General features: G+C 35.2%; 1 protein-coding gene across 3 annotated transcripts in view; it reads right to left on the bottom strand.

Moving 5' to 3' along the window:
- LOC124218484 (sodium-coupled monocarboxylate transporter 1) overlaps window positions 1-12,479 on the bottom strand; it is a 77,900-nt gene that overhangs the window by 46,396 nt on the left and 19,025 nt on the right. The gene's annotated exons all lie outside the window — the stretch shown is intronic.

The raw sequence follows: 12,479 nt of genomic DNA, 5'->3' as shown, positions 1-12,479 counted from the left end.
TTACGAAGAATAAGCTTCAATACCGAAGACCGTTATTTGTGCTCGAAAGGAAAAATCTTATTATTCTTAGTCAGAAAATTTTCATTGCAAAAGTGGCGGTGGTTAAAGTTCTAGATTTGAAAATATGAAAATTTAACATTGCAAAGTCCAGTAAGAGCGATCTTTGAAGTTAATAACTTACTACTTGGAGGAGTGATGATGCATCTTCTTATATTTTGAGTTATTCGATCAAACGAAGGATTTGTTGACTTCACCAAAGTTGATGAGAATTAATGTGATTTGATTCAACGAAAGTGTTGAAGACAATATTTGAGGTTATTCAGTGAAACCACATTTATTTGAATCAACGAAACATTTCGGTCGCTATATTTGGTAGTTTCACTAATTTTTTTTTTTTTTTGTTTTTCAAGAAGTAACAGAATCACGAAATATTTGTCCAAGATTGAAATTTCTATTCAACTAATAAATCAAAATATATTTCAGACAATTTGGAGAGAATGACATTTTTTTTCAACAAAATTCAAGCTCCGACAGACTGAACAACTCGAAATTCGTGCGAAATATTTCTGTAAAGAGCAGCAACTCGTTATAATATAGCCCCGCATTAAATTGCCGTTCACAGACAAGACGAGAGAACAATTGCAGCAATGAATTTAAATGGTTGGTAGAGAAACGGAGAACGATGATATGACGTACAATTTCCTTAAGGCTTTCCTGCTCCTCGGCGTTTACACGGCATTTGTATCTGCCGGTGAAGCCTTTCCTGAATAATTGTACAGTAGAATCGGAAGTGTCGAGCATCTCAAAGTGCTCACGATCATAATTAAAGTCAAGCCCTTGGTGAAGAGCAGTTTTCGTTTATCCCACCGTTCGTTATTCGCTGATAAGTAATTTTCTACACTGGGCTGAAACGACCGACACCATAACGTAGTAAAGCCTATCGGTGGTATATTGATTGAAAATACGCACTCTGCATGGTATTGCAACTTGAGCAATACAGTTAAATGAATTTAATTTAACTTAACCACCGTGCACTCTTTTGATGTACCAGTTCGGTGATCAAAGACAATTGCAGACTGTCGAGAACAGGTAGCAGTGATTCAAATAGCTTCGTATTAATTTCTCGTTACTGCAATGTAACGTTACAAGCAATTTCACGCTGGAATAAATTTTTTTTTTTTTTTGTTTTTTTCACCCTGGTCCAATCGTCCTTTAGATTGGTTATTTTATACATGAAAATACAATACGAAGGAACAATTTTATTTTTGCAATTCACAAAGTGGAGGAAAAAATAGAATCCAGTTGAAGAATGATGAAAATTATCTCACAACTGAAGTATATCATAGTTGTAGGAATTAACTACTCATCTACTTCTAAGGAAGGTATAATAGTACGTTACGTAGCAAGGAAATAATCGACTTTTATTCCTACGTTACGTACAGAACTTTATTTCCAACTCAACTCTGGTCATAATGTCACATTATTGACTTAGAAGTGTTTTCCTTTTATTTGTAATTGTGATCTATCAGTCAGACAACTATAATGTAATTGAAAGTTTATAATAATACAGACAGGTGTGCGTCAAAATGGAAAAGAAAGGGTGGAAACCAAAAAAACTGGAAACGTATTTTGCGTGAAATGTAAGGTCATATTTTCCGCAAATGCGGAAGAAAAGTGCTATTTTTTTCCCACGGATGAGGGAAAAGAGAGGTGGCGTACAAAAGTGCAATATATCAAAAAGTCGATCGAACGAAATTCCGAAAGTAAAGTTACCGACGGTTAAAAATGTAGGAAGAGCGTAAATACGAAAAATTTTCTTGTAGAAAAATAAAAATTGAGAACGCAAAAATATTGAATATATGGGGAAGGAGATGTGCTGTTCAAATGTTATTAAAAATATGTCGCCTATTCCTTTTTTTCTTTTTGTTCTCCGATGGCATAGACGATTGTCTAATACAATGAGATAATCTGTAGACGAGTTTCACAAATTCCGAATTCCCGTCCGTTCGGGATTCTGTTCCTTCTGCATTTTGCAAATCGAGATTCTATTTCTTCTGAACTTTGACTTTCGACAGATAATTTTTTTATGTCGACTGTTCTGAAAGTACTTTTACGGATAAAAGATCGTTCGATTATATCAACTATCGGGAAAATATTTATTCTACTGGGTGATTTATCGGAAATTTCAATTTCGGTACACTGATTCTTTATATTTTAAAATTGGTATCTCGAAAATTTCGGATTTTGACCCCCACCCGGTGAAAGGTGAAGAGGGAATAAGATTCCATTTTCGTACCGATTTTCAAGTCAAAAAAGTGAACATTATAGTTGAGTTGGGAACAAAAATAGTTATCAAATTATTAAAATGTTTTTTCAGTAATCCCTCCCTCTCGTTTGGAAAAAATATAATTTGAATAGGTCACGCTCTGAACTTGTGGTTTTTCAAATTAAATAGTACGAATAAGATGGAATTTTTTTTAACTTGTTAACACCCAGCCGGATTTAATTATACGAAATTAATCCTGGAAGCATTTTGTAGAGAATTTAATTTTCTGTGAACGTGTTCAATGACCAAAAGCCGTGGTCCAAACGGTTCGGAAGTTATAAGACTCGACTCGAAAGTTTTTTGTACAGTAAAAATTCATTTTAAGCCGTTTTTAATGGCTCAATTATTGACGGTACAGCAAAAATTCACATGGCATTTCAGTAGAAAATCAAATTTTCTAGAAACCGTTTTCGAGATCAAGTCTGTATCATTAAATGCGGCGGCCAAGTCGTAACAAGTAAAATAATAAAAAAAAAAAGAAATGACATTTTGCTCATTATATTCAAATGGGAAGACTGAGTTCCAAGAGCGACCTTTCAAAATTGAATTTAAGGGATACCCTTCCAGCTGGATACTTTTTGTTTTTCTTTCTATTTACAAGAAGTTTTCAAGTCTGAAAGAAAAGGAAAGTGTTGCTGCCAAACAAAACACTACCAACTCTAATAATAATTCTTGTCTCTAGTTTGCCTACGTACATAATTTGAGAATGTCGCTGACAAATTTGACCCATCAGTCCTGCCTCTGATGTACTTTGGGAGTAGAATCGCCTTACACGTATGTATATCTATAGGACGGAAACGCTATTACGTACATTATACGCAAAACGACGGAAGTTACGTAAGGCACACATAGAAGCAACTGTTTACTTGTATTTACATTTTATACCATTAGTTGCACTGCGGCTTATGCCATTCAACGGCCAACCGTGAAAGAAGCACCACCTGTTTCCTTCAGCTGGTAATGGTGCAGGCAATTTTCCTTGACGCGTAGGGATAATGTATGCAATTATTTACTCTGCGGCGAAGAAAAAGAAATTTCCTTATTTCGAGGTGACAAAGTAACCAGATGTATGCATTTTTTTCTCCCTATAAATACGAGTACATTTTTGGTAAGCTGTTCTCTTTGTGTTGAAATCGTTCCTTTTCATCACGGAGAGTAGCCCCTGCTAACCCCGGCCATTTTCATTTTTTCCCCTCCCTATCTTCCTCCACGGCACAACCTCCGTAACACCCTCAGAATCTGCGTTTTGCAAATTACAGGAAAAGATGCGACGATATGTGAAACGGTTGGTAAAAAGTGCCGGAATCACACTGAAACGGACAGGCAACGTCATGAGATCAAAGATCAAGAGTTGAACAAGCAAAACGCGTCAACTCCGAAAAGTGTTTCACCGGAGTAAGAATTGACCCAATGATTAACTGTTTTGTGATTACTCGGATTTTATAGAGTGATTACGAGGGATTACTTAATAAATCGCGTCATGTTCATTGAAAAAAACATGAACGCGAGTGGAGCCGACACACTATCTTTCACCGCGATGAAAAGCTTTTGGCCTACCCGACAAAAATATTATCAGACATCGCTTCCCTCTCACGATGAAATTCGACACTTGACAAGTGTCATACGCTTACAGATCTTTAGAGCTTCAAGTTGGGCTCTAAATCGATACGATCGATGCACGGTGAACCGAAATATACCACTTATAAGATTTCCAACATTGCTAAAATTGTCGGGTCGTTTTTATCGACTTTCAATTCTCAAGACTACATATATGACACACACTTTTTGGTGTCCAAAGATATGCAATTAGTGACAAATACGGTTGTCAACCTTAGAAGATCCCGCTTTTTGATCCGTGGTATAAGGATTCTCTAGGATTTCTATGATGTAGAAGGTCTTGAACTCTATTTCGTGGCGAAAATCTCGATAGTCCTGCGGAGAAGCCGATCGGTCGCGTTTCGAATTTTTTATAAATTCTCCCAGCTCGTCCCAGAGGTACGATGGTAGTTTGGCCCGTGGTGTTTACACGCGATCCCAATCTATCTGTAATTCTTGTTTCTATCTTCGCATAAGTAGTGTTTTTGCGAAATTATGACCGGCATTGGTTTCCAATAGGCGACCTCAAACAACGTGCCAAAAATTGATGCGTACATGGTGGCAAAGTTTTTTAATACAAACGAAGATTCCGCCGTAGCTGAAAGACGTGGAGCAAAGCCGTCAGGTGAGTCATATCAAGTTGATCTAAATTTATGATATTTGGTCGATAAATTGTGGATTCTCTTTCATACAAATGTGTGATTCGTTGAAATTTTCAATACCTTACGTAAAGTTCTCGAAAGTGCATTGTAACCTCACAATGAACGTCAATCGCGGTCTGCTTCATTAATTGTATTTTGTATATGCATCTTTACACCCAAGAGACTTTACAGAAATTATTTATTTATTAATATCAATGAGCATCTACATTTTTCACATACATGACCTAACATATATGCGTTCTGCACGCGAAAGTGCGTCGCTGAGCTCAGAATGCACTGTGAAACAAGAATCAGTCCAGAGCACAGAGAGCGTAGCAAATCGTACGTCGTAACATCGATGCCGGACAAAGGCCGAGATTCGGTAAAATCTATAGAATGTCGTGAATGTGCGACGGCAGCTGGTATGCACAAAGCAATACGTTTTGGCATAAAATATGTGTGAAGTATCATCAATTTAGTATCTTGTTTGACAGGTGGATGCAAGTTGCTACCGCCTCTCTCATGAGTCTTCACCGACGAATCGTAGATTCCGCACCTACAGAAGTCCGCTGATACTATCAAAAAGCGACGAACAAGGATTGGAATGTGCAAAAGACTGCATTTCAAAAACAATCCGTCAAATGAGTTGCCGCACAAGTATTTGCTGGACTTGGTGTCTCCAAAGTTGATTGTATTATATTTTGTGCAAGCTAGTCTCAGGTCTGTTCTTGTACGGTTTCTGTTCATTCATTTATCATCGTAGGGGTTGGAAATTTTTTTGCTACACAATGTAAGATATAAGATCGGCAGATTATTACTTAAACACTATTCATGGTTTGATATATTCTTCGAGTCATAACTACGAGTGAAAGCGCGTAAAAAATGTATAGTATTCTGTCTTACGGATTCTCTTTTTTCTGTCTGATCTGAACATTAAAACATTGTTTCCATATTTTAGACACTGAAAGCTTCGACTCGAGTAGCATTGCCGTGATGTGCGCAGCGATAGCTAGTTTTTTACATGTGAATGACCGAATGAATTGAAAATCACTGAAAATCGATTGTGAATCTTGAATCTTGTGAACATCTTGAAACGTTTAGGTACCACTCGAAGACTGGTGGAATTCAAACTATTTTTTAGTATTGGAAATCACCGGGATATCACTTGTGAATATCGTTGATGATTTGAAAGCGAGTGGCCTCTTCAATCATCATCGTAGAATTTCTCCACAGATTTCTTCCTTCAACTTTATGGTGCATAAAAAGTAGTTTTATAATATCGCTTTTTAGGAAGACTCAAAACTTTTACCTATTCAGAATTTGAAGACGCGTCTTTCGGCAAAATTATAGTGATACCAATTTAATAGCAAAGTTTCATGTCTGCTGATTTCCATGTAATTAAATGTTGGTCGCTTCGAAGTGAAAGTTCATCAGATTGATATGTTATTTCATAGTGCATGATTCACAAACAAGATTCACCTGGAGTTTCGATCGATAAACTTCAATAAAAAATTTAATTCGATGTTGATGAAATAAAATTACGTTCATGTGTTTCATAGTCATAAGTTCCGAAGTAAGTAAAAATATGCAAATTAAGAATAATTATTAGACTACTTCAAATTTATTTCATGAACAGTGAAGCTCTGGATAAGGCTAGACGCAGAGCTAGTAGTCTTGCGAAGCTTAAGTTTATGCCCATGCAATCGGGTAAACTTGGTTTGACGATTTATAGCACCTTTGAACCAACTAGATGCTGCGATGAAACTATCTTAAAATAGCCATGATTTTGTTCCAAAATAATTCTCTGCATTTTGAAGTTATAAATTTCTACCAAAGGTAGTTTATACATAAGAACGAGCAAGAAATAAATTTGTACAAGAAAGAGTGATATTCCCCCAAAAAGAACCTCTGGTGCCAAAACCTTTCGTCGAATACATTAAAAATATGGCCATTACTCTCAAAAATGTATGTCTACAATAATCTCGTAAAAAAACAAAATATTCAAATAGCATACTATTGCAAAGTACATGTCTGATAATTCACAATAAAAGCATGATGGAGACTTGACCCTCGGCGTCCACATCTCTCTGGAATCATACTGCTACCACACTGGGGTCAGATTGACTTTAAACTTATCCAACTTCGAATGAGAATTAAGTTTGAATAAAACACAAAAAAGACATGTACTTTTCAGTAGTATGTGATTTGCTTCTTATTTGTATAGGGTGATTATATGCATACATTTCTGATCAGAGAAAATATTTTTTAAGGTAATAAACACACTTCTAATGTACTTGTTGAAAGGTTTTCGGACCGGAAGTGCTTTTTGGGGAGATATGGAAGTAGAACAGAATTATCTGCAAACCGGATAAAGCGCATCGGACAGGCAGATTGCTACATAGATTCTAGGTATATAAATTGAATTTGTAAAAATTACACGACGTCAGAAAACGATACTGGTAGAAAAAAGAAGAGTCGAACCGTGTTGGCGGAATGCTACAAAATACCGCAGGCTTTATCCATGCCGATCGATTACAAGGCGAATTTACGTGACCGTTCGACCACACGTAGTTTTCCTCCCCTCTCTTCCATCTTGAAATAGTTGATTTCGTGCTCCTTGCAATTTTGTTTCTTTTATTTTTTTCAAGTTTTTTTAGTCACACGGAACGTTTAACGACAAGAATAGCATACGCAAAATGCAACGCAAATATTATCCCTCGTTCTAAAGGTCAAGGAAGTTTATTTACGATTAACACAGCACTTAGTCAACTATTGCGCTAAATATTCCATATGTACTTGGACTGATGACGAAAAGGAACAAATATGTATCTAATATGTACACGTGTATCGTTAATGAATATCGGATCATACCCGTCAGTTGGCTAACAAAGACAGGCGTTGTGTCAAAAAATGCAAATAATTAACCGATTCGATTTTCGTACACCATAATGCACAATCTTGATTTTCGTTTTCTACGATATTCTCAAGATATACTGAATATTAAATAATTGTCAAGTATATTATATAGCGGTAAAATTTACTGGCAAATTGATTGCCGCTAATCATTTTGTAGAATCATTTTCAGTTGCGAGAAAAACGAAAATTTTGAAAGAAAAGTCAATCTTTGAAACGTGTCCAAAATATGTCGAAATCGTCCAAAGACTGTTTCTTTACTCAAATAAAGGCATTTTGAGTCAATATTTTCATTTTCAGGTGGACGAGTTAAGTGAGTTATTGACAGAACACATGCAACGTGATAGTTTCGAATCTCCTTGAATGTCTAATATATCCTATCGTATGAATGTATTTGCAAAAGACAAGCGTTCAACCTTTCGATCCTCGTTCTCGCAGCAGCTCCAATATTCGAACGTATCGCTACATTTATAGTTTCATCTTAAGTCCGATGCGTATCAAGCCTGAAAACTGTTGAACAACTTTAATGACGTCATTCGAATTAATTCCTACCCTGGGTACGATAGAACATTCTTAAAAATAGTTTCTCACACCGTGAGTTCGCAGATTATTTTGCTTGGGGGAAGAGTAAAGAATGCGGTCTAAGCTTGATGAACTATTCTCAACATAGAGTTGAAAACGCTTCTCCGCGCTTTTTTCTGAGCCAACGAATGCTTTTTTTCTGGACATAATATAATATGCGAGGTGGATGTCAGACGCTTGCATCAAACTGTGAATATATATTCCACGTAAAACCCTACCGTGGTTTCACCGATATTTCTTTCATCCAGACGATCAATTCTGGTTATTTGATATCGTGTATAAGGTTATCAAATAAGGCTCATGAATCACGATACTTTTCCGACCCTTTAAAATAGATTACCGACACATTTCACCTCGATAATATTAAACATGAAATATTTCAAAATTTGAAAGACGTCTTTTCTCTACCTTATATTGTGTGCAATATTTTTTGACGCGGAACGTATTAATTTTCGGATACATCTTTCCTCGTTCTGACGTAATAAAACCACGTGTAGGGATACGTGGGTAGAATTTTTAATATAATTTCGTGCACGGTTTGAAATACTTCAACTTGTTTTTTTTTTTTTTTTTACTCTAAGACAACTTTTTTCCAGACATACTACTTCTTGCAACTCGACGCAAATTGTTTGTTTGTGAATTAAAATTTTTCAAACTGAAGAATCTTGCAGGCAGGCATCTATGTATAATAATTGTGAGTCATTTTAATGTTCGGTAAAATCACCAAGAAATTCAGAGATCCCCCGAAAAACTGAAGTAATGTGTTGACGAGGATAATATTAAAAGACTCCTGACGAAATATGATATTCAATGTATGAATTTCATAATATATGAGAGGCTTGCAGAGAATTGAAAAAAAAAAACATCTAAATTTAGAAAAAATTGAGAAGTTGTTGACTCTTGGACATATTTTTGAAAGATAAATGTTTCAAAATGGAAATACCGATTTAGATCAATTTTTGCAACTTTTCCTTGCGATTCCCCTGAACAATCATCAAAACCAATATTATTCAATTACATTTCGACTCTTTAGTATCTGTTGAAATTTCTTGTAGAATTTCAACTCGACATCAATTCACAATATCCCCTCAACAAAGTAAAAATTTCGAACCAAGCGAATACAAAACTTGTGTTAAAATGAGCCAATAACACCGGTCAACACGAATTTTGAGTCTGGATTCTAAATGTGGAATTTTGATTTCTTCCACAAATTAATAAAAGAAAGAAGAATTTTATCTGATAAAATTTTTTGTTAATTCGAAGGTGTTGCTACCTGCTGCTTATACTATCAACCAAAAACTTCAAGACTTATTTGTCATTTTTTTTTTTTTTGGTAAACTTTGTAATCAGTGGGCTATCCTTGAAAGTAGTATAGGTTCAATATAAAATTTATAATAAAAAAGGGTCATTGTAAAGCCATGCCACATCTATAAACACCAAAACCGAAATTATTTCTTGACCCTGTACAAAAGTAGGTTCTTCGAATTTTTGAGGACACTTACAAAATTCGAGTCAGTATAAACCTTATTGGCACTTTTGGTCGCACTTTTGTCGTGGGATTTGTAAGTCCAAATAGAGTAGTTATATTATTATGGAATCCAAAGGAGAGAATCGAGCCGTTGTCAGTGTCTGAGGTGACTATGATTCGGAGTGACTCTGAACAGATGGCGTGTTCGTCAATTTCGTTTCACGATGAATACACGATCATAAATCCTCTCTAAATAAACCATGTATCTTCGCATACTTTTGAGTGTTCAAACGAAAGGTACTTGATATTTCTCAAATAGCTAGAGGCAATGAGGCGTGTACCATATGTACCCAAACAAATCTGTTTATTAATATTCACATTAATGTTTCGGTAAAATTAGCGACCGGTGTACCGGGTTATGGCACAGTCGGAATGTTTCATACACGTCGTGTTGAAAAATTTACATTAATTATACTGTCCCCTTGGGGCTTGTCCAAGTTGAGTCGATACGCGTCGTCTGTTTGCTGATACACACGCAAATGGAAATTAAAATATAAGTAAAAATGTATTGTATTATACACATAACGTGCTCTAAAATGGAGAGGTCAACTGTTTCATTCGAAACTTCCTGATATACATCAGTCAAAAGAATATTTGTAATTATTTAACATTTTGTCAATTCTTCCGAAATGGTCTGGAATATTATGAAATTTTTTGAAATCTCATGATATATTCGAAATTCAATGAGACCGTTAAGAATTGTGACATGAAATTTCTTTGAAATTTGACGTTTTTGAAAACGTTTGGCTCAAGTTTTCCAATCTCAAAATATATAATGCTTGACATATACGCATGTTATTGAAGACGCGTTAAATCTTCTCACGTCCGGTCGAATCTTCGTAACGTACATGAAAAATTTGAAATTCTTTGAAATCACCCGATATTTGTGAAATACTATCTGTTGTGTGAGAAGATTTATAAATAATGGCAACGTCACACCTAATTTGAAAAGAAGAAACTTTCGGATGAAAAAAGAAAAACAATAATGACATCTTTCACTGAACAGAGAAGAAATATATTGCAGCCATCGCTACAAGTTCTAAATGAAATCCACGTATGATAAACGAGATACTTTATATTGAACTGATGAGCATTCACCTTTCGTTATTTCGAAACATGGAACGCACCTTCGTGTTCTTGACCTGAATTCGTGCGCGAAAGGTAGTTTCAACGTGAGCCGACGTTTACTGAGACGTCGGCCATTGAACTCAGACAAAACTATCATAGTTGTGAAATATCTATTTTCCAACAACTGCTAGGGAAGTTCGATTTTCACAGTCTGTGATGCGTGCCTAAAGTGCTTCATTGCAGAACAATGCGGGAAAACAACGTTGGCGCATGCGCTCAATTGGAATGCTATATTTTACACTACAGGGCCTTCTTTGGGACATGCGCGTTATCGAATAACTCAATTTTACGCACTGTGTCATTGAACCTAAATTACTCAACCTTAATTTTATGCGCTGTCAGTGAGACCTTCGATGCTTCTCAAATCGAACTTTCCTTTATGGGTATTGTAAAAAATAGTGTGTGTCACACATTTGAATGGACGATATCTGACTTGTGTTATTACAGCGCTCACCTGCCGCTTTCATGCTGCAAACTTTACACTCATCGGAAATCGCCTACTTTCCGCACTTGTACAGACACGATGTATTATATCATTACTGACGGATGTTGATTATGGTGGTCTAAAAATATCGATCATTTTTTTTTCAAATTCACACATTTAATACTTATAGGAAGAGGAAATAAAACGCCTGTTATAATTTTAGCCCTTAATGTTAATATTTAGTGGTTTTTGAACGTAATTTTTCATTTTCTATTTAATCAACACGCGACAATAATTTTAGTTGTTTCTGAATTTTGTAAGGCGGTAACCGGGCAATGTATGTACATACATAAATGTCCGATACATATTTTTGTAGGAACTCAATGCTCTACTCAAAAAGTCTGTTACAATTTTTTGATTTCTCAACTTTTCGAAAGTTCTTTAAAGTCAAAGTTGAAATTATGTAAAAATGTACTTTTTGCAAAATTAACAGCGAATATACCAGAATTATTACGAAATGTTTTGAAATTTTTTCTGGAAAGCATCTCAGTCGCTATAAAGTCATGTCATTTGATTAATTTTCAACTAACGATAAAACAAATTCATCTTTAGCTAAAAAAATAGATGCTTTTAAAGTGGAACTACATATCTTACGTATTATTACTTGTAAGAGTTACAAAATAAATTTGCTTAGGTTGAAAATTGGTGGAATGACTTTATATAGCGATTGAAATCCTTTACAGAAAAAAACCCACAATATCTTGTTATAAGTCTGGTATTTCGACTCCTGATCTTGAAAAGAGCAAATTTTTACATGATTTCAACTTTAACGTTGAATAACTTGAAAAAAAGTTGAGTTATCAAAAAATTATAAGCAGCATTTTTTGTAGAATATTGAATTCCCTACAAAAACGTTATTCGGAGATTTATGTACATTGCTTTGTTACTGAGCTACAAAATTCAGAAGTAATTAAAATTATTGTCACGTGTTAATTAAATGGAAAATAGAAAATTGCGTTCAGGAACCACTAAATATTAACATTGAGGGCTCAAATTATAACGGCCGTCTTATTCCCTCTTCCTACAACTATTAAACGTGTAAATTCGAAAAAAAGTCGATTTCTTTGTAACCACCCAAATTTTGATAAAAATTTTGAATTCTTGTGCTTTTCTTCGCATTACAAACGATACAGCTCCACCAAATACGTACCAGTCTGAATGAGGAGTTACGTATAAGTTTCTGAAAGTGCCCGAGTGACGACGTAGTTCAAAATCAATGTCCTTCGAAATTCAAAGAATAATTAGAATTGGAAAAATTGAATGATCAACCTAAATTTGATA

Source organism: Neodiprion pinetum, chromosome 1 (genome assembly GCF_021155775.2).
Source record: "Neodiprion pinetum isolate iyNeoPine1 chromosome 1, iyNeoPine1.2, whole genome shotgun sequence".
Lineage (NCBI taxonomy): Eukaryota > Metazoa > Arthropoda > Insecta > Hymenoptera > Diprionidae > Neodiprion > Neodiprion pinetum.
The sequence above is the reverse complement of the archived record's forward strand: the minus strand, read 5'-3'. Positions and strand labels throughout refer to the sequence as shown.